Here is a 23,451-nt window from a genome sequence, read left to right as displayed (position 1 = left end):
AAAATTAAACAACTAAAGCAGCAACAACAACACGGGTAAGTTTACTCAGCAGGGGAAGCTACTCAAAAGTAAGCTGTAAAATCATAAAGTACACACATCTAAAGAATACAACATTGCTTGCACTGTTACAAAAACAGAAAAATGAAAGCAGAGTTATCCATATGTTCAGCACTTAGGCTGATTTTCTGGACAAGATGTGGCTGATCACTGCCTTCATCAGTGGACGGAGTTGTCAAGAAGATGGTTTAGTCAATGTCAATTTTCTCAACTTTGGGTCATTTGGGTCATTGAGAGCAAGTATAAACTCTTTCTCAGGTGTACAAACCAGTTCTTTTGAAGCATACTAAGCCATTTAACCATTCATAGAGGCCATCAGAAGACTCCACCCACAAAGCTCACAGAGGAGGAGTAACATAAGATAACTACAATACTGTTTTCCCTTTGTTATTTTTCAAAGCATCTCGCTCTTTGCTTTGATTACTGAAGCTACAATATGTCTACTATGGACCACAATGGACCGTGATGTTGCACAAACATCATCAAGCAGCAATAGGAAGCCTTATACTTGAAAGCCGTATGCCTCTACAGATCCAGACAACAAAGGCTACGCGCAGCGTGAGTCACACCTCTGTTCTCTGTTTGTAGATAAATGAAGTGAAAAAGAGTATGCAGTGGGCAGGAAACCATACGTTCCAGTGCTGTATTAACTCTGAAGGATCACAGAACTAATTTCAGACACAGATCATTTTCAGAGGTTCAGAACACTTAGCATCTCTCACTGATGTGGTTTCTACTTCATTTCACTGAGGCGGGAAGGAAAGGAAAACAGTGAGACTGAGACATGAATAGAGGTCAAAGGTCACTGGAGAGGTAGATGACCTCAGTGTGTGTTAAGGTTTGTTTTGATCTGCTACAAGAAACAGTTTCACTTCACGATTACAGATCACTAGTAATTATAGAAAAGGTCATTTAAAAGCTCTGGAAAAAAAGCACAGGACTCTCGACATTTCTTAGAATGTATAGTATGTTTGTGTAGTAGGTTGGAAAAATGCCATATAAATAGTATTTTTTTTTTTAAAAAACCACCCCTTATTTTTTTGTTAAATCATTAAATCACTGCAAAGGTGATTTTATATTCTTCAGTCTTTACCTCTGAGGTAGATGTACTATGTCGCCAGGAGATGACGGTGTGGTGTAGTGGGTCTAGTGGGGAGGGAACTCCGCGCAGGCGCAGTTGGAGATAAATGAGCGCCAGCGGAACACGCTAATTTGTGTCCTCCTCCTTTGACCCACAGGTAATACCAAATTTTACATTTTCATCGTTCAGTATTGTATGTACATGAAAGATAAAGTGTGGAGAAATGTTTAAAATGATTTGAGATGTTTGGGAGATGTGTTTATGAGGTGACGAGTCTCGGCTTTGTTCCAGAGTTTTTGCCGGTCTTTCATTACGCTAATTAGTAACTTTAACGTTACTGCAAACGTATTTTTGTTCACGTATCGGTGTTTAGTATTCTGTAGAATTAAAGTTATTTGAATGTTTTTAAGAGTTTCAGTTGCCAGTGATTTAAAAAAAAAAAGCTTGGTAAGAGGCGCTGGGTTTCGGTTGCTGCGGTGTACACCGCGTCATTTTGTGACCGTTGCTCAGGTATATATGTGCGCGTGTATGTGTGTCAGGGAGCATGCTAGTTAATAACAACGCGTAAATGGATTTGTGCATTAGTAGTCTTGAGTGTGTGTGTGTGTGTGTGTAGTAGGAATGTGTGTTTTGATTTTTCTTATTTTGAAATATATCTATGTTTCACCTTGGATCAATTACTTTGTACTCTGATGCTGAGGGATGCATATTAATTTATTTTTTTTTACTTTTACTCGCATTTCATGTAAGAAATGTATATATCTATACATATGTATTTGTTTTATTTTATCTGAGTGAGAGAAGAATTCTTTATGTTATTTATCGTCAGTAATGTGAATTGGTTGTCATTTTATTTTTTTAAAGCTTGATCACAAATGCGCGCAGGGGCAGTTGGAAATAAATGAGCGCCAGCGGAACACGCTAACTTGTGTCCTCCTCCTTTGACCCACAGATTGCACAGTGCTGCCCAGTCTGTGTAATCTCTGCTGCCGGTCCAGATTCCCCTAGGTCTGGCACCGGTAACATTTGCAAGAACACCTCTGCAACGAACACAGCAAATACGCATTAGAGAAGGGGAAGGTAAGAAAAAAAAACGAGGTAACAGTCATTTGTCAGCTCACTGAACAGCATAACCTCTGCCTTGTTTTGTTTGAACCATAAAATGTAGACAAGAATCTTTTCATCAGAAATGGACAGCTTTATAATTTTAGTGGCATAACAGGGAGAGACTAGGCAGGGAGACAAGAGGAGGGGCGCGGGGGGAGGTGTGGCTTCATTTTGAGTGATTATGTACTCCAGTAAACTCTCCTGGGAGGTGCCCACCCCCTCCTCCCCACCACCTAAAAAAAGTGCCAAGAGCCAGGGAACAGCCGATCATTTCCTGCTTTAAAAGAAGCATAACTGGTCATTTTAAAAAAAAATCATTTTAATTATTAAAAGATGATTTGGGCCCCAAAAGAGATAATATCAGCCTCTTAAAAACAAGAGTGAAATCCAATTTTCCCCTCGGTCCACTGGGAGAGGGAGGATAAGTGAAGACACAGACTTTGTTATTAAAAGTAGAGCTGGCCTCATTTCTGCACAGGCTGAACTCTGGGATGGCAGGGATGGAGATTATTATGGACTTGTCATTTGACATATGGACCGCTCTCTGGGGGAAATTGAGTTGAGAGGACCTATGCTTTATGGTCACATCCATTGGTGAAGTTATTGTTGTGTGGGGCTTTAGCGTTACGTTGTGTTGTTTTTCTGTAAACGAACAATATCAAGTTCATGTTTCCCACATGCGACATGGTCCTTTTAAGTATGTCTCCCACAAATCATACTGAGAAAAACAAAATACTATATGTTCTTATAGCAACATGTGTCTTCTGTATGTATTGGTAATGAAATATGCTGTGTGTTTTTATTATAATAGTATTTGCCTTCTCTGTGAATAACACTGACAAAACTGTTGTTGGTTGAGGACAGACAAGGTCATCGATCTGAGTTCAGTGAATGACTGAATTAACATGACACAAAATACTACAGTGCTGATGTTAATGGGCTAAATAGACTTCACTGAAATCTCATCTCAGTTTAATCTGCATTAAGCTGTGTCCTCTTCATTATCGAGTTTGTCTCCAGACACAGTCTGAACAGAGCTGCTGGAAGTCTTTAGCTAGTTAGGAAACAGACCCAGAAATGTGTTAAATTCTGAGATTTAAAAAAAAAAAACTGTAAGAAATGAGGAAAAAAAGAGAACTTTAACTGTGTTTTTTGAAATCTAGAAGCTATGTTTCCATGTTTGAGGTTAGCTCGCCTCATGTCTGTTGTCAGACTATAGTTATACAATGAAAGTTTTTGCATATTTCAAATCACAGTTTGTCCTAATGGAAGTGAAAAAATGTGGCAGGTTGATTAACAGCTTTACTGCGTTTTTCTCTTTGCTGTAGAAAGTTTCTGTTGAAGTGTTCAAGGACAGTTGTGTCATGCACTTCTTCACTGTTTACCTTCTTTGAAAGACGAGCCAGAATTTGTTTTTTTTGTTTTTTTTTAAGTTTTTCTGGGCATTTGATGTCTTTATCTAACATTAAACAGATGAGAGGGAACCAGGAGGAGGGAGATGCAAAGGTTTGGAGTCTTGTAGTTTTGTTTGTTTTTAATGCATGTTCCTCTCTGCTTTCTATTGTGCAATTGAAAGAAATACTAGATAAACTTTGCCCCAAACTGCTTCTCCATTTACACTGTCAGTGAAGCAGAGGCCAACACAGACATCCACATATTTTGGTTTTGCTCATCTTGCTGACCGTAATCCTGCTCATCTTACCTTTTATTTGTATAACACAATTTGTATAACACAATTTATACCATAAGACTGTTTCAAAGTGCTTTTCATGTATTAAAACTATAATAATAAGAAATAAGAAACAATAATGGGGAGCCTGCTCTTTCAGGCAGAAAGAGTGGGTGGAAACCTTAGATCCTCTGCTGATTTATTCCATTTCAAGTGCTACAGTTGTTCCTCAGCCCAGCTCGATGAATCAGGAGGAATTAGATATTATTTTGTAATTATTTGATCATTGTTTTACTCTGTAGTTCAAAAATAAATAAATATGATGCAACTAAAAGGTCTCATGTGCAAACATACTGATTAACAGGTCAACATTAAAAAGGATGAATAGATGACAAAAAATGACTAACATCAAACTTGAGCTTGAGCTGTACTGAATTATTGATTTATTTTTTTTCCCTTTCTATTACTGTAGGACATGTATTGCGAGTATTCTTGCCTCTTGTTAAACAGAAGGTGACGTCAGTGGAGGAGCAGGGGAGCACATGAGATACTGAGGTTTTTTTTCTTCTAGATGAAAGAAAAAGAACTATTCTCTTATATTTCCTCTTTATCAGTGAATTCCATTGCATAAGTCACACAGCTACTTGCATTTTGCTAGAATGCAAAACCAAAAATGTTTATACAGTATATACATTTAAAAGAAGACAAGCAGTTAAGCAATAAGAAGAATCTGGGCATTTTCTGTCTCTTAACTAAAGATGTGACATCATTTGTGTAGCCTTGACAAGCCCAGCTGTAAGCATTTTCTGGGACAGCCTCCCCTGTAGCAGATGGGTAATGTTCATTTCTGTTGGTGTTTGAAATGGCAGGATCATTAATTACTTTGAGAGGTCCCTTTGCAGCTCCCCGAGCACATTATAGAGTGGAGTGCTCATTGAGAGCTTAGCTTGGGCCAAATCTATTTTCCTTACCATTGCTGTGCTAAAGTTTTTAATCACGTCTGCTGATGCTGAGCCTTTTCTCAAACTGTACATGACCGGTGACATCAACTGCACCCGTCATCTTGCCACACTGGTGAAATTTCACTTGTCTTTTTAGCTGTAGATGTCATTTTCAGATTGTTTTTCCTCTCTGTATATCATCTCGAGTCCATGTATTCACACAGCCCGGGCCTGGTGAGGTACACTGTGATTGGCACATGCTCAGCTATCAGTCATTTGTAATCTCCCACCTTTGCTGTCACCTCATCTGCTCTTCCCGGCTTTTCTTTCAACTGTTTTCTGCATTCCGTCAATACACCTCAATTTGGAGATCATTATGCAAAAAAGGGGTCTGCTTATGTGCTGATGCAGCAGTGGGATATTCATAAACACACATTCCCATTTTCAGAGGACAAATCCAATCTCACCCTTGCCCAGTGTATCGGGGATTTTTAAATGGAGAATCACATACAACCCAAAGTAATTTACAAGTCACTTTGTTCAGAGAAAAGTGTATCAAGTTAAGATTTCTACTGAGTAAAAGATAAACAGATAAAAGCTATCTTAGAAAGCCCTCTATAATATGAAATGTTTAGCCTGCAGGCTATGGTGAGTGCTTCTTATATACAGGAGGTCTGCATTCACGTTGCCCCTCGTTGCATCACTGTTGCTTCTGAGCTCTCATCAGACACTAATCCATAGATCAATAAAGTGTGATGAGCCTGCTAATTAGACCAATCCAATATTTGAACAACGGAGTCAAAAGGGTGAGACAACCATGTGTGTACTAGAGATACAAAGTGATCATTTAATGCGTAGTGTGTGTGTGTGTGTGTGTGTGTGTGTGTGTGTGTGTGTGTGTGTGTGTGTGTGTGTGTGTTTCATAACTCTGATGCAAAAATATTCTCCATGTGCACATTTTTAAACAAACGCACAAAGGTTTCTGTGATGAGGTTTCTGGTCGGCTTTAATGATCTGTGATAACATTTCAACAATTAAAGTAGCAATCTCATGGCCCAACCATTAACGGCACTTAAGACAGAACATGCACACACACACGCACACAGTCATATTTTAATAACTAGATGTTAAACCTTTAAAGCTGGAGTTCTGAGAGTGTCTCTCTTTTCTCCTTTCTCTGATCTGACCTGTATAAAAGCATCTCCAATGAAAATACTTTTCTTGCGTTCAACACTTTTAAAATAATCAAGAATATAAATACTACAAAATGCAACACAATGGGCCTCAGGCAAGAACCACTCAACCACTTATACAAACACTAGAGGTCACTTAACGATAAACCATAACTATGGATCGTAACAAGCCGGAGGCAGGAATGAATTTGGAGTTTAAATGTGACACCAAAATTAAAGAAAATAAAATAAAATAGATAACTAACCTTGATGCAAAATCTAACTTCTCATGACTACCAATGTGAAGTTAGATTTTATGATTTTATTGCCATATTTTAACACAAAAATCTACACAGTTCAGTCTTTCTTCAGATCTGCATCTAGTAACATGCTATGTTGCACCCAGCAGTGTAACTGTTAATATCAGCCCCTAAGGGGACTGTTTTGGACTTGGATTGTTGTTGAATTTCTGTTGTTCTGTTTTGGACTTTTGTATGGACTGAGTTTGGACTTCAGATCAGCCCTGGGTTAGTTCTGAGTATTTTTTCTGTTTTTTGTTAAACTCCTGTTGGACTATTAGTAGACTCTTTTGTTTGGTCTCATATTTGGTTGGTTCTGTAATTCCTAGGTTGTATTTTGTAACCATGCTGCTCTTGTTTTGGGTCACGGGTTTTGTTCAGTATGTCTTGTTTAGTTTGTAGTCTGCTCTTGTGCTCCTTTACTTGGTTTTTGTTAGTATTTCCTGTTTTATTTTGAAGCCCTAGCCCTTGTGTATCAGACCCTAGTCTACTTCCTGTCTTTGTCTGGTTTCCCTCCTTTTTTGATTGTTTGCTCCGCCTTAATTGGTTTCACCTGTTGCCTGTTACCTGGTGTATGTATAAGTCTTGTTGTTCCCCTCTGTTCTTGCCAATTTGTCTGTGTTGGTTCCAGTGTGTACTTCTGTCCTGCTTCCCTAAGTCCACTCCCTGTGCCCTGTGTTTTCCACTCATGGACTTACCTTGGTTGCCTTTTTATCTAGGGTAAGGCCTTCTGGAGTTTACCTTGTGTTTTTTGTTTCCTGTTTTTTGTTGTTGTTTTTTTTCTTTTTCGTTTTTCCCTGGCCCTGGACCTTCAGCCAGTGATTTTGAGTGTGATTAAAGGACTTTAATTAAAGCATCAATCTGTCTTGGGCTTTCTGCATTTAGGTCCTCTTCTTGTGTTCTTGGCTACAGCAGCAATACAACAGTAACATCACCTGCTATAGGCTATGAAAAGTATGAAAAGTAAAAAGATGATGTCCATGAACTAAGCCTGCTGCAATTACCATCAGCTGAGCAAACTTTGATTATATACTTAGAACTGCATATTTTTTAGTTTTGTCTGGTTGGCATTTTTGTATATTAAATACTCATTTTCTTTTCTTAAGCCATTGTATTTAAATGTTCCTATGGTCAATAAGTCACTGTTGCAGTCTGTGGGTATGTGTGTTCTAAGTGCAGGAGGTTCTATTGCTTTATTCTGTTGCTTCACCACGCACTGCATTCCCCTGACTAAATTGTCAACTTCATGAGCAGCAGCAAGAATTAATACAAAAAGCAAATACCAAACAGAATCCTCGCACAGTCCTTCAAACCTGTATCCAATTATTCTACTGAGGTCTGCTAATGGATGCTCTGTGTCACATAGAGTGTCTCTGCTGTCTCACATATAAAGGCAGAGAGACATTCCCCTTGGACAGTGACTTCTCTGACAGCAGTTATGACATACAATTTCCCTGAAGTGATAATAATAACCCTGATCCTAGAACACACAGTGTCGTACAAACTGTTATATAATCTTGTCATGAGTCACATTTCTAAATATCAGTTTACCACTGACAGATTGATTGACGCCTTGGCAATAAGAATGCACAGATTAGACAATGGCCGAACATAACCATAATCATTATTTAGAGTGTTGTGTCACTTTCTACTTCACAGAAAGATGGAGGCTGCCTCTAAAACACATTTGAGTGTGAATGTTCACTCTTCTTAACTCAAGGTCCAAATACCTGCCTTTTCCAGAGCTTTAGGACACATCTCATGGTGAAACTCACAAGGACTGTGAGAAAACTCAATGTACTGATGAAGTTCATGATAGCTAGCGAGTTCAATCTGTCACAGTGAGCCAAGGGGCTGTTTTCTGAACTCTTTTGGTTGGGTTTTGAACTCTTTGTGGACATTTTCAACTTCTGGATTTTGTTAATCTCTTTACAGCCCCTTTTTGGACTCTTGTTTTTTTCAGTTTCTTTAGTTCTGTTAGTTCCTGGTGTGTTTCTTCAGTTAAGTTACTCTTGTTTTGGTTTTTTGAGTTGTGCATTTCCTGTTTTATTTTTGAAGTCTTGTCGCTAGTGTGTCTCGTCTTGTTCTACTTCCTGCCTTTGTCTGGTTTCCATCCTGTTTTGATTGTCTTCCCCACTCTAATTGGTTTCACCTGTTGCCTACTGCCCCTGTGTTTTTAAGTGTCATTGCCCTGCTTGACTTTGTCACTTCGTCTGTGTCCCTACCTGTGCTAGTACCTGCTGTCTTGCCATCATCTGAAAAAATTTCGTTTCACCTGTAGCCTGCTCTTGTCTTCCCCTTCCTGTTTTATTTTAAAGCCCTCGCCCTTGTGTATTCTCATTTCCTTCTTTTTTGAGCTCATCTGCATCCTAGCCTGTGTTTGCTCCTGTGTTTTGTTTTGTTTTTTGCTGTGCTGTTGTTCTGCCCAAGGTGCTGATGCTCACCACATGTCAGCTGAATAGATTCAGAACAGGCTGATCAGTGACCTCTGACATGCTGGATTTACGAGAAGAATTCTAGTTGAAATTTAAAGCCATGTGACAGATCCAGTCTGGATGAGGATCACTGATGGCCTTCAGAAACTGACAAACTGCTGCATGTTTCCAGGTAATTCTAATTGTGTACCACCAGGGTTTACAGCTGCCACTGAAGAGTGTGTGTGAAAGCTGTGTGTGTGTTTGTGTGTGAGACTGTATTTTAATGAGATTACTTCCTTCACTTTCCAGGATGTGTTTAAAATTCAAGCGGCGATGCAGGACTGAGTGCCGATACTGTAAGTCATAAACTTGAGAAGGCTTAATCCTACTTGCCAGCCTATCTCTGTGAGCTTCTCATTATATAGAATCAAAGATTAGAGACATGTTGTACCTCTGTGCCATTTGCCACAGTCTCCATCTTCCCTGAATAACACCTATTGATCCTCTTATTCCTTCCAGCTCTGTGATTTTATTAGCCTGATCCCCCCACTGTCCACCAGCACTTCACCTCCAACAGGGACTGCTGCTATTTTTCTTATGCCTCTAGTATCATTAGTATGACTTCGTCTTCTGTTTTCTGAGATGGTGTTTTCACTGTTTACGCAGCTTTTTCCTATTGCGGTCTGTGTGTAAAATGTTTTGAGGTTGGAGAAAGATCTTCCATCTTTTTCTAACCCTCTCCGCCTCACTCAAATTCAGCAACTCCATCAAGGACAAAACGTGTCATTTGTTATTGACTCCCAGAACCACACACATCTGAGTGTTTTCTGATCTGACACCCTCATCCACAGGAGGATGTTGTTTACTGAAAATGTCCATTATAAGAATGATTCACATGAACCATTTCCTGACCTGGCACTGCTGTAGATGAGGTTTGGTTTCTGGAGACATCTCAGTGCATCATTACTCCTTTGCTTTAGTCAAGCAGCTGAAATCAAATCATCATGTTACAACTATGGATGTATTTTGTTGTCTGTTTGGTGCATTGCTCTTTGAATCTGTATGATACTGTATGTGATATATGGGCAAGCATACACATCTGTAAAGGTGGTGATTGGTGAGGTTTTTGCAGATGCTGTTACAGGGGATAAAAAGTTCCTTCTGAAGCAGCCTCTCTTGTTGTTGTTCCTAACACAATGTGTTAAGTGTCCTCTTGATGCCATGATGATGTTGATATTCTGGAGTACAGCTGTCCGTTTTTTGTGTGTGTGCCTTTGTATGATTTGCTATATTATTCTCTGTTACTGCTTGGAACTTGAGGAAGATTTATTGGCTCATGTCATGATGTGTTTTCTAAACAGATTTAGCGTTACAGGAAGGTCCTAGGCAAGGTTTGGCTCTTTCTCTAATTGACAGTGCTGGTACTGGCAGTAGAGGAAGTACTCAGAGTTTATACTGAGGTAAAAACTACTCTATTAATACCACTCTCTAAAAATACTCTTAGTGAAAGTGCATTCAAAATAGAGACAGACTTCAAAGGCTTTATTCCTAATTCAGGCACAATGGCAGCAATAAATCAAATGCATTTTTTATGGAATTTTCCTTAAAAGTCTGTTTTGGTTTTTCTTGTTTTTTGTTGTTTTTATGCATCAGCACCAGTTTGGTCATTTCCTGGCACCAAACAGATGAGTTTTTGCCAGTGTGGGAGGATAGGCATGGCCGAGGCTGTGTTTATGCTGATTAGGCACCGCTGTGTAATTTTGGTGCTCGTTTTGGCACGAAATTGTGTTTGCGTGAAAACCTGCTCAGACCACCTCTTATCGTTAACACAGCCACAGGGCGATTTTCATGGCTCTACTTGGCACACACAGACACACACAGACCTCTGAAATCAAAACACACCTTTCAGATGTGTGAAATTTGGCCTCTTTCGGTTTAGTGCACATTTTTCATCCACTGTAAATTGATATGTGCATCAAACTACATCTTGAGACTCAGAAAGATTAATAACAACAGCCCCAAAAGAGTTATCCTGTCAATACTGCTATTGTATGTGATGAGCAAGTTGCTCACTACAACTTGTCAGATGTTGGATCTGTTGTGTGTAGGAGATTAAACACCTGCATTCATCACACAGCAGCAGAAGTGATGTGTGTTTCATCTGCAGTGTCTGATTTGAGTGAGAGGCTGAACAGAGTTTCACACATAGAATATTCATAAATATTGTTCTATGTTTTGTTTTTTATAAACCTCATAACTGGAAGGCTTTTACTCATAGAGTCCACATTTAACAGTAAAGTTATCTAAAGTATTGCAGCTGCAGGGTGAGAAGCAAAACTCCAAAACTTTTCTGTTTTGCGGCTTGCACTCACGGTTATAAATACTTCACTTTGCTGCTTGAACAGTGTGGATACCTTCATTAACTTTTAAAATCTTTTGATCATACACCAGGATTTAATGTTAACTGACCTCATGCGTTTTTCTAAGTACTAGCTATGAAAGGTTTTCATTTCAAATGGAGTATTTCTGTCCTTCAGTATTGCTGTATTAAGAATCTCAATACTTTTTCCAGCCCTGGGACCAACCTGTTGTCGCATGTTCACTCTCTCCCTCCCTCTCCTGAACATCTTTCTTTGTTACTGGCGACCATTTCAATGTAGTTTTCATTTCTTATATTAATACCTCAGTGTGTTTTTAATGAGAGTCAGGGAAGAGAGAGGCGGTGGTGCTGCCATCCAAAAAGTGAGCAGGGAAATAATAATGACTCTGGCAAAGCTGCTGGTTTCAGTGGAAGGAAAGCCCACTGTGATAACTCGGTTTCACTGTTTGAAGTCGTGTTGAATTACATGTTACCTCTTAAACAGCAGAGTTTCTGCATCCTTCAAACAAATGTGTTGTGCACAGCGGTGAGCAGTTGCTGGCCCACTGATGGAAATGTCCATCAATCTGTAGAGCGGGGGAGGCACACTGACATTGATAAAAGAAGCAGTTTGAGGGGATTTTGTAAGTTATTGCAGGGTATATGTGAGTTAGAATAATAGCTGCATTTTGTATGCTTGGTAACAGCATTATAAATTTATAGCTGTGTTTTTGTTTTGTTTTTTAGTTGGGGTCCTCCAGGCAGTTGCTGACCTTACCATATAGTAGTAATGCAAGTCCACCCCTATCCCCAGACAAGATGTAACAACTACAGTACTGTGTAAAAGTTTTGGGCTCTTTAGATGTTTAGATTCTTTTCCATCACAATAGACCATCAGGGAAGCATCAGGTTGATCCTGAATAAATTCTGCAGCAGGACAATGAGCCCAGATTGCAGTTATAGTCATAAAGAACCATCTTCAGAGACAAGAAGAACAAGGAGTCCTGTCACAGATGGTCTGGCCCCCACAGTCTGTTTAGGATTACATGAAGAGATACAAGACACTGAGACAGCCTAAATCCACAGAGGAACTGTGGCAAGTTCTCAAAGATGTTTAGAGCAATCTACCTTCCAAATACCATGAAAAGCAGTGCACAAGTGCACCAAGGATCACTGGTGCTGTTTCACAGCAAGTACTGATTCGATTTATTTTAGGTCCTATAACTTCTATACAGTACTGTGTGACATGCTTGTTCAGTGGTCTGAAAACTGTCGGGTGTAATTTTGTTGTTTGTTGACCAGAAGGAGATAAAAGAAATTTTTGGAATTTTCTTATCTTGTGGACATTTCACTGTGGACAGAGATCTTTACAAAACTGCAACCTACTCTCACACATAAACTCTGTCTTAGACTGACTATACTGTCTTATACAGTATAGTCAGCTTAAGCCCCCAGTGTGCTTTAAATACACTAGTTATGTCCACTGCACACCTGGCTGATTATTGCATTGCATTATGGTGGATAGTTTTAGAGAGTTAGCTGCAAAATGAGCAGACCAGCACTTTGAGGTCCACTGTGTTTAAGTATAAGTGTTTTGAGGGCTTATCTTCGTCTATGCTGATCTATATTGATCTCTACACAACCCATCCCACCTCTCAGTATTACTGAGACATTCTTTGCCATCATTAATGGCCTTGATCTGAACTACAGATGGGAAACGTTGCATGTCTTGGCACGCCTGAGTATAACTGAACAGTTTTATGGCTGCAGCCCATAGATTCTCTCTTGTAAAGAGAACGATCGGGAAGGAGAATATCAGCCCACCCACATCCTCTGCGAAGAACACTCGTTGCTCATTAGAATCGAAAACACAGCCTCCATCTAGACCGCTTCTTGTCACTCTCTTCATTAGAGCGCTAAGAGCACAGATGGGGAGCTTCATGACAAGCCACTGGCAACCAGCGACATCTCATCACTATGGAGAGGGGAAAGGAAGCATTTATCTGCAGCGAAGAGCTCCATTAATAACGCCTCACATCTGATTGTCTCAGCACTTCCTCTCCCGCTGACTCCAACAGGTCGCCATCCATGTCTTGATTTTATCACCGGTGTTCCTGCTTGATATTGACTCAGTAATCAGATTGCTAGCCTCTTATGTTCAAGAGCCCTGGGAGTCACAGCCCAATGTTCCTAACTTTAGGCAAAAAAGTACACCTGAAAATCACAGTGAGGCCAGTTGAAGATTTTGAGGGATAATGTTGTTTATTTACGAGGGGTGATTGATAGATTCATGGCCTAAGGTACAGATGAGTGATGCAGCTCTCATTACTCTTTGAGTGATTATCAAGGGGGGAGTTGTAGGTTTCAGCAATGAGGATCACTTCCGTGAATTTTTTTGTACCATAACCATTTTGGTATTATTTAGGCTTAACATTCTTACATAAATTAGGGTGTGGTTATGTTGACTGACAGCTCCATAGACAGACACTGGCAGTTAGCTCTTTGCTAAAGCATCGGCTGGGCTAGGCAGCTACATCCAGAGGCCTCCGGCTACCTCCAGCGGTTGACAGGGGCTGCAGTGTCCGCGTTTGTTTGCCAATGTTCGGATAGCTTTTTGTGACAGTAGGGCTTGTTGTAGTGTGGACTGTACTAACCGACTGTCAAAGGAGTTTGTGTTGCAGTTTTTTCAGTAAGTAAATTTCAATTTAATCTGGATTTGCACTAATTAGCATGTATTAGCATATTTGCTGCTAGCTTATGACTTAATTGCCCGTTTATGGTCGCTGCTGATACAGATAGAGGACCGGAGCAGCTAATGTTAGGAACGCTGCTGCGGTGTGTTCCGTGCTCTCAGAGTCTGTTTATTGCGGGAATACTAGGCTACAATTTTATTTTGTCTCATTTTTCTGTTTAAAAAGTCCGACATTGCATGGACAGAGCAGCTCCATCAGTAAGCGGCCGCTGTTGTTTGTGTGCTGCTGTAACTGGATAGTAGATGGGGGCGGTGGTGAAGTTGGTAAATATTAAATATTGCTCCGAGCTAAGTGGGCGGGTTCTCGGCCGGCTGACCCGTAGAGTAACCGCCTCTCTGCCAAATATGGAAAGTACACTCCCACTAAAATCCAAGATGGCGCAGCTAAAATGCCTATGGTTTGGTCACAAAACCAACTCCCCAAAACCAATGGTGAACAGGTGCTATGTTCATGTCTTACTCAGTCTGTGGTGATTATACAGAAAGTTTGAAGCTAACTTTTGTGGTATTTCTGTCAGGTAATTGAAAATTGCACTGGAAAAAATGGACATCACCTTCATGCAGTCACCTGCTAGGGTTAGCATCTATTGTTATATTGATGGCTAATGTTAGCACTTATTGCTACCAGTGCTGTAGTCACTCAGTCACATTTTTTTCGTGCTTATTAAGAGATATTTCTCTCTTCTGTTTCTGTATGTTCCCGCTTAACTGAAAGATTTTCACCTGTCGCACACTGAAATTGTAAATAAGGCAGCAAGATGCTCACTTCCTGGCTAGTGAACATGGAGTTTGGCTAGCTGTTTACCTAAGTTAGCATACCAGTTGTACATTACATGTAGTTGCAGTTGAACAGTACAGTTACTTTCTGTCTGTTGGGTGTATAGGTAAGTGTTTGCTGATATCTACATCTCATATTTATTTATTTATTTATGTCTGTATGTATATACAGCAGCTATTTTCCTAGTTTAGGTTATTAGTTATTCTACTATTGGAATAGTGTTTATTTAATCTTGTTCTGGCCATATTGGTCTCTTACTTATATTTTACTTTTAATTACTGTACTGTACCCCTGCTGCTGCAAAATGCAATTTCCCTACTGAGGGACTAATAAAGGTTTTTCTTATCTTACATGCTTTTATGTTTATAGGCTGATGACATGTCAGACTTGCTCTCCTGCCCAAATGTGGAAAATACTTCCACTCCTCCTCTGGAACTTCAAATTAACAATCACTTTCATTAGGTATTAAATTCAGCATCTTAATGCTGTACATTTGACCAAAAATGTTTCTTTTTTTTTTCATGTTTTGTCAAAGGGAAACAAAGGCACAGCATGACAGGAAGGACCCTCAATTTGTCCCAGAACCAGCCATGAAGACAGACCTTCAAATGTGAAAGACAATCTCAGATAACAGGTCAGTAACGAGGTTGGGATGTGATGAGCAACTGTCCACACACTAGAGGCTAAACACAAGGAATGAAGACGGGAAAATTTGTCACTATGAATGAAGACAAACTGGTACAGAGGGAAGAGAGAACAGAGATTAAACGCAATAAGAAAGGTGAGACGATACTGAGACACAGGTGAAACACATCAGGATGGGGCAGACAGAAGTAGGAAACGCACAAGAGCAGGAAGAAGAATTTGAAATGAGAGAGTTATAGACACCAAAATAAAACAGGAAATACTGCACATTAAAGAGAAGAAATGAATGTGAATTGGAAATTAGGTCGTGGTTTGTAGTAAATTTACCTTAAATGATCTGCTGCTCAGTCAAATGAGTCGGGCAGCAGGTCTGATGTGGATCATTGGTTTGAAGCTAGCATGGTATGTTGTGTATATAGATCACATTCTTTTTAGTGATTCCACTGGAGGAACGTCAGAAGCCGGGTTAGGTCCCAGCTGTTTGCCTCAAAATTTCTTTCACTGCTTCGGCTTTGGAGAATAGCCTAGTTGGCAGCACTTCACTGATGGAAACAGGAACTAGTCTAGGGAACTGACCCAGCATGCCTTGTCTCCCCAATTTCACATTCACAGAGCAGTCTCCAATTTGGAGCTCATGGCTGAATCCAGAGTTGATTTTTAAACACCACCGTCTGTGCTGGAGTTCTAGTCTGGATACATACTAGTACGACAGGGGGGCGTTTGTTCTGTGCATCCTTTTTTCAGTGCACATGCAAAGTTAATTTATACCGAATGACACAAGGAAGAATACAGACTGCACTACTGTACATGGGTTAATAAAATCTCAACGCTGGTTTTTCCATTGGCTGTTAGTGGTGTTACAGTGGCTGTCTTCAAGGCTCTGTATGCAACATATTACACTTCCCCACCACTGCACACACCGTAAAGATGGTCACAGACTCCAGTGTAACCGCGCATGCTTGTTGAAACTTATGTTAACACAAAAAAACTGCAAAAGAAAGAATAAAATAGTTGAGTTGATGTTAAAATAGTAATGTGCCAGGCAGGGGCAATATGCCTGATGTATGTGTGTGGCTTCCTTCCCTCCTGCTTTTCTTTTCTCTCCCCCTTATCTCTTCTTTCTAGGTGTTAGCAGCATGATTGGTCTCCACCTGTGCAGTCCGGTGATGCCTGCTCACTGGTTTCCTCAGTGTTCGAGCTGGCCTATCATGATTGGGGCCCTCGATAAAAGACGCACACCTGAAGAGTTCACTCTCTCATTTTCTCTCCTCTTAGCCCCCCCTGAGCTTTTCTTGCACAACCACCTTGCCCGGTTTTCCACCACGTTTTGAGAACTTAGATTTGTGAGTGTTGAGATGAGCTTGAAAATAAATCACTTTCATTTTCGCTTCTTCTCTGACTCATATATAGGATATAATAATCTTAAAATCATGGGAAAACCCTAAGTGCCGACTTCAGTTTGAAAGCATGTTACTTCAAAATCAGTGCATCCTTTTTTTTTACTTTATCTGGGAGGCATACATGTTACAGTAAATGCATAATAAAGATGACATGGCACACACTCGCTGTTAAAGAGGAAGATTCTCATCCATGTTTCAGAACATTCAGAACAGCACAACAGGGGAGCTGTAAAAATCTACTCCGGGAGTATTTAGCCTTTTTCCAGCTCTCTATCTGCTACTCTTTCAAGAGGACCTCCTCTGTCTTCCCATCACACTCTACATAAGGATGAACCCCAGACCCACATTCATCTATTATAGAAAGGAAATTGAAAGTATGACTGCAGTAGAGCTTAAAAGAGGCGAGGTGATTCGGGGTCAGCTGCCATGCGTTGGAAATGTACATGATGGAGATGTGTTGACCTGCACATGGTGAATTCTACCGTCAGAAATGCGGCTGAAGTTAAAAGAGAGGCAGACCAAAGCCTTACCAGGAGAAGTGTTAAATAATTTCTTCCCTCTCTCATTCATGCTTTGAATTTCTTCAATTGAGGCGATTCTCTGGAAAACCTGCACTCAAATATTATAAATCTTTGATGTAGATCACAACATCGCTCCACTTTTCAACCTTCATCTGATTTTGTTTTTATTCAGAATTTGACTCGGTGGACTTAAGAGACCATTTTGCGATGGGATCACAGCAGCTGCGACGCATGTCAACACGTTGACGTTCCCACCCATGAGTACTCTGTAGTTATTACTACATTATTGCACGAGTACTCAGTGGTTGGACCACACCTATCTTTGAACTCTGCCTTCATAATGATCTCAGCTACACACATTATGCAGAGGTTTCACTGAATAGGCAGCATTATAACTTAAATTATTTGAATAGAGAGTTTCTTTCTGCTTAACTAATAATGTTACTATTGACTATCAAACACTCCAGTAATGCTGTTGTCATGGTGTTAAAAAAAAAAAGTGATTTGATTTTCCCCCTGTTTTTCTTTAGGCTTCTTCCTGCCTGATCCACACACGGTCAGATTTTGCTGCTAAGAAGAAGTAACCGCCCACTTTTCATCAGCAAACTCTCTGATTGACTGAGCACAGATCAACTCACAAGGCGGCCTGGGATTAGAGCTGGCGGAAGGTTACAGCAAACATGGCTCCAAGATTGGTGAGACACAAACCATGGGATGTAATATACCTGTATGTCTACAGTTACAGTTTATACTGCTCACCCAGCTCTGAGCTAATCAGCACGCCTCTGTCTGCCATGACAGCAGTCACACCACCGCTCCCTAACTCTCACTCACCCACTCACTCACTTGCTGACTGGTTTACTGTTAGCTGTTAGCCTGCACATTATAGCTAAAACCCCAGTGGTACCTAAAACAGTCAAGACTGACAAGTCTTTGTTCTTGAACACAACTGCTAACAAAGCTTTCTTCCCTTTACTGACATTACCAACAGAAGTTTGTTTACTCTGTATTACCCTCCCACAGACAACTCAGCTGCCGGCCACCTATTGGTAAATCCTGTTAAGACATAGAAACCAGGGGCAGCAATTCGTTGTGGATCAAAACCAATCAAAACCTTTTTCACGATATGCCACCATTAAAGCACAAAACTGTGAAAGACAGAGTAAATAGATAAATAGATTTTAGGGAATTATTCATCACTTCAATATGTGATGTCAGACAAGATACAAAATTTGATTTGCTGCGGGTTACTCATTCCTCAGATGTGAGCCTGGTATTAAATGTACAGAGCAAGACATCACAGCTGAGCTATAGTCATGTGACTGACAGGTACCTCACTGGAAAGACCTTACATCAAAACAGATACACAAAAACAGATGGAAGTAGACAAAACAAGAAAATAAACACTGACAAAACAAAAATGCTGCAAGGTGAGAAAACACAACAATACAGACACATACAAGCAAACACAAACAAATGAAGACAACATATTCATCAGTTTGACAACACATTCACAGCATTTAGAAAAATCAGTGCAAGGTGAGGAAACACAACCAAATAAAGAAACATGCTGCAAAGAAACAGTGTGTTCTGTTTTTGCAGAGCACTTCTGTAATTTGCTGTGTTTTCTGTTTGTGTGTTTCAGACAGAGACACTCATGTCAAGGGAGTAATTCACAGCAGATGCTCATACAGTTTGATTTGGTGGAAAAGGCTCTGCTCAATGGATTTAAGCTCAGATGTGGGTTCTGCTGAGAGAGCTAATCCCTCCGATGCATGAAAATGAATCTTAGTTTAATTAACATCATGAAACGACACGTGTCAGGTTATGATGCCCATAACGTGCACCAATCATTGCAAAGCATACTGCAGACGACTGGGGCCAATCAGCCTACACGAGCGTGACTTCATCGCTCAGCCTGAACTGATGATTTGCCTCATTCCAGTCAGAGACACCAGGAAGTGACCATTAACAGCAAATACTTGTACAGTGAGATTTGGTGGGAGAGGCCCTGCTGTTTGAAGGAGCTCTCAGTGATTCAAAACAGTGGTGTGGGTTCCCCTGAGAGCTGATCCCCCAAAACAAAATGATTACTCCCTGTTTAAGTAATCTTAAGTTAGGTCTCAGTACAAATAAAGTCATTATAGTGTTGTTAGCTAATGTTGGCTAACAAATTACACAGTGACACAGACACTCTCGTACTAAATTACTGAGTCCTGATATTCTCTTCTGTTTTTCCTTGTAGAAAAATGACAGAGATGAGACTGGGTCTTCACAGGTGGGTATCGCATCGTGAGTTTGCACTTAACATAAGATTACCCCTATGAGAATTTACCGTTGTATTACAGTATTATGTTTTTTGATTAACTTTTTTACTGATTACAGTATTTTACAGTTAAAGGACTTGTTTAAAAATACATTATATAGCTGTTTTGTTTTTTGTTTTTTGTTTTTAACCAAAATGAATTTTCTAAGTAAAAGGTTATAACAGACCTTACTGGTTGTCAGTCTTCCCAAAATCTCCAAATATCCAAAGCTGGCCATAAGTACAGAACACAAACCACAACAAACTGATCTTTGAGAGCGAAGAACAGAGCTACTGACACGTCAATCACATAATTACAATATGAGATATAACTTTATCGTGATATAAAGTTGGAAACTGCAGATGCAGAACAATCGCGTGTTAAACTAATGCTAACAAAGACCTGACCTGATATGATCAACTGTATCACCCTCTCTGACAAACAATGTCGTTATTTAAAAATATGAAATAATGCTCATAAAACTAAACCAGGTGAACAGAGCAGAGTAATTGAGCTGAAGAAACTGCATCTATTGCTGTTGTGCAGCTTATTACTGAGGGACTGCCCCACTGATTACCAGCTCCTGATAGGATAATATTTTGCCCTGTATCATGTGAACATACTATACATGGGGTGAGTGAGTGAGAGAGAGAGAGCTGTATCAGGAGCTGTTGAGCAGCTTTAGAAATAGTTGCCAAGGCCCTGTGGATGATCTCCTTCAGCTCCTCCACCATCTCCACAGTCTATTGACAGGAAAGAATGGTGTGGAACAATTACTGGCACGTCACACAATGTTTACTCTGGTCAAGGGTAATAATCATCTTGGCCATCCTGTTTAACACAACAGCAGCATCCCTGAGTTGGTGTGAAGCCGTTAACACCTACATCATGGACAAGCAGCGATATAATACACTGCTGCATTGTTGTGGATAATAAACCACAATGACAATGATTTTCGCAGTCACAAGGCCATCAGAAGTCTCATCTACGACAACGAGCGTGTGTGCTCATATCTGAGCCTTTCACAGTTGCTTCATGAAATCATCACTGCTTTCTGAAATACAAATATTCATCGATAAGCACTCACAAATATGTTGCCTGGCCAGCTGAAATGACTGGTGCACAAATAAGAGAAACCATTTCTCTCTATTGTAAAACCAGTTGCTTTATTTTCTCCTGGAGATTCAATTTCCTCTCCAGTTAGCAGGGGTAGTAACCTCAAAAAGAACCAGTTTTGGACAGCATGCCCACTCAGCTTATCATTTCCTGGAGTCACCTGACATGTTCTGTCATTGGCATCGTTCCCTAGATACTTAAATTGGCTTATCGTTTGGTTCAATTTAAGATAAGTCGACTGTAACATAAGATCAGAGGCTACAATGCTTTCAAACAAATCATGGCCAATACATGGAGGAAATCCAGGCTGACATACATGAAAGAAGTTAGCTCAAGTCAAATTTGATACCTCCACTACGAGCTAAGCCTCCACTATGAACTGTATGATTGTGCTGTGTGCGTATGGCTCTGCAGAGGGGATCTGCCTGAAATGTGTTTCTGTCTTTTTCACAGTATCTGCAGAAGCTCACACTCAAACCGAAACTCTGAAGAAATCACCTCCAATGCTGTGTGGCTGTCTGAAGTGTTCCTTCATAGACCATTCCATCAGGTAACATTATACCTTTGTTCTCAAGGTCTTTCAGAGTTGTTTTTTTTTTTCTGTTTTTTTTTTTTTACATTGCCACCCACGACCAAATCCTGCCCAAAATGCTTGAAATCTTTGCAGAGAAGAACTAGTTTCATCTGGTCACTGCTTGAGCTACACAGAAGGTATTTTGAGTTTTGTTTTTTTTTTCTTTCCTGTGTTTGTGCCCGGGGTGTGCATGTGATTGCATTGTTTTTTTGTACAGACTTGCACTGAAAAAGAGCTTTAAGTGTAAGTCTTTTTCTCCATTGATCTGTGTGGTCAGTGTGAGTCCAGAAAAGATCCTCCGCTTTCAGACCACTGATAAGAGTCCTAATATCATCATCCCTCAACTGCTCATTGAGTTTAAAAAGTATCTGTGACTGGCTGATGTCTCGTATTGACTGTGAATCTTCAGTGGCTGTCTGAATAGTGGGGGGCGGGTGCAGCAACTTAAAGAAAGAGAGATAAAAGAGAGCATGATTCCTCAAAAACAATTTCTCATCGATATTTCCTGGGCTAACCTCCAAATGCTCAGCATTGTCAGCAGCATCAAGCCGCATTTCCCACAGCAAATTACTATCATTGTGAGTGCCAATGGGCCCCATTTACACCTGCTGAGCCAATGATGGACTCTATTAAATTTCCATCCACACTTTTTTTTTTATTAAGTTTTCTGGACAAATGACAAGTAAATGTAGATACCATATTAATGTCTTATCAGATTTCTTGAAATGGCGTGTAGTAGCACGTCCTTCTTTGATGCACATTTGCAAGTCAACATGGCACGTCAGGTCCACTGACATTAAAAGAACATCTAGAGGAATTTCCCAAGATGTGAGATCTATGTGGTGGTCGGCTGCTTTAAAAAGCTTCAGGTGAGATCCGTTCTCCATTGTTATATAATATATCTATATTTGTTGTATATAAACCTGATAGGCAGTAAGATAATAAGATAATAAGATGTTTTCTCTTTTCCAAACAGGACAGTGGACAAAGACAGACCACTCTGTTGCTCCAGGGGTCCTGAGGCTGCTCTGCAAAAATTCTTAGGTCTTCATTAAACAGTGGGAACAATTGTATTTTACACTGTCCTTCTGCAATAAAATAGATACCACCCCACACAGATTACTTTCCATGTCTTTTCATGCTTGTGTCCTTTTTATAAAAGCATAAATGTTGAAGAATAAGCTTGAGCTAGAAAAGAGCATGCAAGCTGACAAGGACAGTTTACAGTTCCTCTCCTCTTGGGCATGTCCTCCGTGCTCTCCGTTGTCTCATTCTAAGCTGAATATCTCAAATACAGTTAAATGATGGCACTGATGACAAGACTGAAAAGAATTTGGGGAAGGTCACAGTTTTGTAATTTTAAAAGAAAACATTGAAAATGTTTAAGACCTAAGACTTAAACTTACTCTCTTAAAAAGTACACAAAGTATAATAAGTTGAGAAAAAACAAAGTACTACAATTTGTGACCTGTTTAAAATTTGAATGATATTAGCCAATGGATAGGTGCCCAAATGATGTTCTCAGCTCTCTGAACAGTGACCATCCATGGCCCTAGAGGTGCACAAGTCTCTTTTGCTCCACATTTCACAGAGATATGTGGTGCAAACGTGAGAGTGCATGGAACTTGTAGTTTATGAGTAAAAGACACATGAGACTTCTTGAGAGAGTCAAGGTGTTGTATTTATTGACTTATTATTGTGCTAGAATTATATCCAAGAAAAAAATGTATTTGTGAATTTTTTTTCTACAGGTGAGCAGCTCCCGTTGTATGAATTCACATATTGATGTGAATGTGGTTTGCACCACATTCACTGCAGCAACTGTAGCAAAATGTGAGAGCATGACTTTCTTAGTTTGTGATTTGCAGAATGGGATTTCTGCATCTACAATGAAGTAACTGGGAAAGTGTGTCTGTTGTGTTGTGTTTATAGGAGAGGGGGAAAAAAACAAGTTACTGCACAAACTAATCTAAAGTGTCTACAGCAGTGGTCCAGGTGTATGAAAAAAAGATACAGGCAGAGGTAAGGGGAACATTGAGAGAGAGTTTAAAAGTTCACTCAAGGAGCAACATTCATCTTAATAACAAAACCCTACCATGGAGGGACATTAAGAGGTGACCAGTTATTAAAGTCCCCTTCATTTTTTCACAGTTGTCTTTTACAGTCAGAGAGATTTCTGTCCTTATATCAATCCCCAGACAGATAAAGCCCTTCAGTTCCCATGACAATGGAGCAGGTAGAGAAATGAGAAATGGCT

General features: G+C 40.0%; 1 protein-coding gene and 1 long non-coding RNA gene across 2 annotated transcripts in view; both read right to left on the bottom strand.

The window, feature by feature from the left end:
- The window catches only part of LOC121175582 (transmembrane protein 94-like), an 847,517-nt gene that overhangs the window by 426,688 nt on the left and 397,378 nt on the right, over positions 1-23,451 (bottom strand). The window lies entirely within an intron of this gene.
- LOC121201071 overlaps positions 14,933-23,451 on the bottom strand; it is a 247,432-nt gene continuing 238,913 nt past the window's right edge. The window contains exon 3 of the long non-coding RNA XR_005896592.1: positions 14,933-14,978. This is a non-coding gene — a long non-coding RNA (uncharacterized LOC121201071). The remainder of the gene's footprint in view (positions 14,979-23,451) is intronic.

Source organism: Toxotes jaculatrix, chromosome 21 (assembly GCF_017976425.1).
Source record: "Toxotes jaculatrix isolate fToxJac2 chromosome 21, fToxJac2.pri, whole genome shotgun sequence".
Classification (NCBI taxonomy): domain Eukaryota; kingdom Metazoa; phylum Chordata; class Actinopteri; family Toxotidae; genus Toxotes; species Toxotes jaculatrix.
The sequence above is the reverse complement of the archived record's forward strand: the minus strand, read 5'-3'. Positions and strand labels throughout refer to the sequence as shown.